Source organism: Rhinopithecus bieti, unplaced genomic scaffold (genome assembly GCF_001698545.2).
Source record: "Rhinopithecus bieti isolate Rb0 unplaced genomic scaffold, ASM169854v2 scaffold_15737, whole genome shotgun sequence".
Taxonomy (NCBI): Eukaryota; Metazoa; Chordata; class Mammalia; order Primates; family Cercopithecidae; genus Rhinopithecus; species Rhinopithecus bieti.
The window spans coordinates 213,636-218,651 of record NW_016808222.1 but is presented as its reverse complement, the minus strand read 5'-3'; positions in this window follow the sequence as shown (position 1 = coordinate 218,651).

Sequence of the window (5,016 nt, the reverse complement as noted above, 5' to 3'; positions counted from 1 at the left end):
AGGGGGGAGGGATTGCATTGGGAGTTATACATGATATAAATGATGAATTGATGGGTGCTGACGAGTTGATGGGTGCAGCACACCAACATGGCACAAATATACATATGTAACAAACCTGCACGTTATGCACATGTACCCTAGAACTTAAAGTATAAAAAAAAAAAAAAAAGCATCCAATGCGGTAGGGAAGGAAACCTGATGTTTCATCCATTGTGCAAAAGGTAGGCAAACTTTTTCTGTGAGGGGACAGAGTAAATATTTTCAGCTTTGAGGACCCTGTGATCTCAGTTGCAGCTATGCAGTTTGTGATTGTTACAGGAAAGCAGCCTTAGATAGTACGTCAATTGATTGAGTACTATCTATCAATTACACTTACTATCTATCAATTACAATTACTGTAATCACACTATTACAAGTGTGAGCCACTATCAATGAGTGGCTGTGTTTCAATAGCACTTTATTTACAGGTCGGGCATGGTGGCTCACACTTGTAATCCCAGCACTTTGGGAGGCCAAGGCAGGCTGATTACTCGAGGCGAAGAGTTCGAGATCAGCCTGGCCAACGTGGCAAAACCCTGTCTCTACTAGAAATACAAAAAAATTAGCCAGGTGTGGTGGCATGTACCTGTAGTCCCAGCTATTCGGGAGGTTGAGGCAGGAGAATCGCTTGAACCCAGGAGGTGGAGGTTGCAGTGAGCCAAGATCATGGCACTGCACCCTAGCCTGGTCAACATAGTGAGACTCCATCTAAAAAAAAAAAAAAAAAAAAAAAAGAAAAAAAAAAAAAAAAACTTTATTTACAAAAAAAGAAAAGGCAGCAGGTGGAATTTGGCCCTGTTTGTAGTTTCCTGACACCAACAGTAATAGACTGATCTATTTGGGGACATCAGGACATGTCAGCCACAGAGAAGGTGACTTAGGATGCTTAGTGCCAAGCATTGTGCCTAGTCCACTTCCTAACCTTTCCCAGGCTGCAGCACATAGTGCCACTCACCAGTACCTTTAGGAGATTCAAGGCACAACAATAATAGTGATAATAACTCATCTTTCTACTGGATGCATTGTTCTAAGTGCTTTTCACGTCTGACATTAATCTATGGACAGCTGAGTGACATGGGAAATTGAGGTCCTAAGGAAAATAGCCGGCTCAAGGTCACAGAGCTAGTGGGTGGTGAAACTGGGATTTGAACCCAGGTAGAGTGGTGCTAAGCTTGTGAGCTCAAGTCCCTTATCTTCTCTCTCCCACATTACAGGATTTCTCAGTTTGAGATCATCTTTGAAGCCTTACTCTTTGGGAATTGCCTCTTTATATTGAGTGATAAGGTTCTGTGTTCGCTTTTTGAGACATTTACTTTGGAGCAGAACTGCGAGTAAGAGACTGCTAACTCTGCCAATTTTCTGTTATAGCTGGATAGTTCACGGGTGGAGCAAGATCATGCAAGAGGTTTCTTTTTGCTATCCCTGCGCTACACCAGAGACTTTCAACTGCAGAAGCACTTTAATGACAGTAGAGATGATTTATTAAGTGTCTGTTTTGTTGATAACTGTGCTAAGTGTATTAAATATATTATATTGGTTAAAATCTCACAGTGCTGTAAGTTAAGTGGTATTATCCCCATTGCACAGATGGGAAAATTGAGGCTCAGTTATGGATAAGTTAATTAAATCTCTGAGCTTTAGTTTCCTCATTTGGACATTATGATCGTCCTATCTTTTAGGGTCATTATGAAGATTAAATGAGTTAACACATGTTACGGATTTAGAGCAATGTTTGGCACTCAATAGTGTTGCCTGTTATTGTTGCTGTTATTATTAGAACATAGTAATTGTAGAGGTGAAATGCTCACTTTTTATGAGTATTTGTGAATTAGAAATAAGCATGTGAATATTCAACATAGTGCCTAGGTGTTAATAGGTGGAACTTATGATTATTTATAGGAAGAAAGTGTGTAAAGCCCTGTTCCTTTTAATTTAAAAATACCTACACTGATGATGGTTTCAAAATTAAACATTAAAATGTTAAAACTCAGTCTCTTGGTTTTGTTTGTTGTTGTTTGTTTTGCATAAATTTGCTCCCTGCAAAAACAGCTCCAGATATTCCTGTTTACTGTAAACTGGGTAGATTGGATAGGATTGGCACTAGAGGATAGGTATGCTTGACATAGTAAATGATTTACATGGTGCATTTTACAGCCATAAAAGCAGTAACTTAGAAATATGCACAGGGGAGTAAAATAATTTGCTCATTTATGTTAGATTTCAGTGATAACCTAATTGTAAAAAAGTTGTATTTTACATATGCACTCTATTATATACCCTACATCACTGTGCATATTTTTTGTACATACTTATTTCTCTGTGGGGTTATGTCCAGAACTGTGAGTATTCTATGATAATGGCAATTTAAAGTATTTGTTCAATATTAAGATTGACTATATATAGATGATTTTTCTTTTACGTACTGACCTTAGGACTTAACCCCTGCCTTAAGCTGGAACTCAACTCTATAATGAAATGCAGAAAATGAACATTTTTCCCCCTCCATAAATTAAATAACTGATAATTAACCTTTTCATTTCTTTTTTAGCTTGCTAATCTCTGTTAGTAGAAACTAAAGCAGTGCTATACAATTCAAATTTTTTTTGTGACAGTGACATCTGGTGGTTCCTTTTTAATTCTCATGATTTCTCTGTGCTTGGCTGGTTGTTGGAAATTCCAAAGAATCGTTGTGTGAACTGCTTTGCTTGGCGTTTAACACTAGCTAGCTATTGAGAATCAAGTTAGTCCCATGGATGTGGCTTAAACTTTGAAAACTTCAGTGCTCCATTTGGATGCAGCCCTTCTCTGAAGGGAATACCACCCTTCTTGGATGAATGAACATTTTAGCATTTGTGATGGGCAAACACTGTCTTGGGAAGGATTTCTCTTTAATTCAGAGAACTTAGGATTTTGAATAAGGGATGGTATCTGTGCCAACCTCTTTGCTTTACTCATGAGGAAACTGGAGCCCTGAGAAGTGGAGTGTGTTGGCCAAGGTCTCACTGTGTCGGCCAAGGTCTCACTGTTGGCCAGTGTCTCACTGTGTTGGCCAGTGTCTCACTGTGTTGGCTAAGGTCACCTGCTCCTTGGTGAGCAGAGGTTCTATAACTTATGGGTTTTGTGCTACCAGGGAGCAGTGTGGCATTGGGCTCTGTGCTCAGAAATTACGTTGTTGTTGTTGTTGTTGTTTTTAGATGGAGTTTTGCCCTTGTTGCCCAGGCTAGAGTGCAATGGCGCTATCTTGGCTCACTACAACCACCGCCTCCTGGGTTCAAGCGATTCTCCTGCCTCAGCCTCCCAAGTAGCTGGGATTACAGACTTGCGCCACCATACCCGACTAATTTTGTATTTTTAGTAGAGATGGGGTTTCTTCATGTTGGTCAGGCTGGTCTTGAACTCCCGACCTCAAGTGATCCACCTGCCTCTGCCTCCCAGAGTGCTGGGATTACAGGCGTGAGCCACTGCGCCCGGCCCATAGATTATGTTTTTTATGCTGGGCAACCGACTAGTAGGAAAGGTCTGGGAGTGAAAGGCTAGAGAGCAAAGGCAGTTAACATTTTTCACTACCTATTTTCTGTAAATATTCCCACACCTGGCTTTTCTTCGTCCAAAAGAGGCTAAGCATCTTTGATGTGAAAAAGAGTTGTTGAGGAAGTGTAGTTAGGGATCCCAGCCCTGTCTCCTGAGTGTACTTGATGGTCCCATATCTGAGAATTTAGTATCCTGTGAAGTTGTATTTATTGAGCCTGTTTTAAGTTGGACCTGTTCTATGCATTGTCTCACATCCTTACAATCCCAGTGGGCGGTTGGAATCTTTATGGTACACAACAGGAAGTAGAGGATTGAAAGGGCTAGAGTCACCTAGGGTCAGAGGTGGAGCCACGATTCAGTCCCAGACAGGTCTAACCTCCAAGCCTAAATTTATGCTTTCTGCTCTACTACACAGGCTGTGTAATTCAAATCACATGTGTATTTGTTTATAGTGGGTAGTACTTAGGGAGTAGAGGCAAATTTGCTTCCTAGACACTTGAGCACATGACATGGACTTTGTATTGTGACTATGTGGACACATCCAGGAGTATTTTGTGCTTGTGAGAGGAGGGAGGGCTCATGTCATCAAGTCATGACTACATTGATGGGCACTGGCTCTGTGCCAGGCACTTTGCTCTCTGATCTTTGATCCTCGCAACAGCTTCCTAGGGTAGGTACTATGGGCATCTCCAATTTACAGAAGATAACACCAGAGTGGAAGGGGGAAAGGGTTTTCTATAGGGATACTAGGGAAGAAAAAGGAGGGGAGAATGGGTGAACAGCAGGCCTGACGCACACTCATGTTGAATCTGGCCCTCTCATGCTGAACTTGATAAACCAAATGGTGAGCCAGGTAGGTGCACTTAACCCACTCGTTTCTTCAAGTTCATTATAACCCTGCTGCCAAATCCAAAGGACCTTCATAGACTAAGTAAGATGTCCTACTAATAACCTCTTAAATTTCTTAAATTTTTCCATATAGTAGCAGTTGAAATCAAGGCATAGGGCCCTTTATACCAGCAGACTACTGCCTACTCCCAGAGGGGACTTTGGTTAGTCAGTCATGATTCCATGGTATTTATATATCAGCATTTGTTTCTTACAAATGTGACATTGAAAACGCTCCTGTATCCCTGAGGTCTTTTGAAATTTTTTCAAAAAACGATCTTAAAGGCATTGTGTGTAGATCACTTTTAGGCTGCTTTATTACTAGCACAGAACTGGCTAGGTGCAGTGGCTCATGCCTGTAATCCCAGCACTTTGGGAGGCCGAGGCGGGCAGATCTCCTGAGGTCAGGAGTTCAAGACCAGCCTGACCAACCTGGAGAAACCCTGTCTCTACTAAAAATACAAAATTAGCCAGGTGTAGTGGTGCATGCCTGTAATCCCAGTTACCTGGGAGGCTGAGGCAGGAGAATTGCTTGAACCTGGGAGGCGGAGGTTGCAG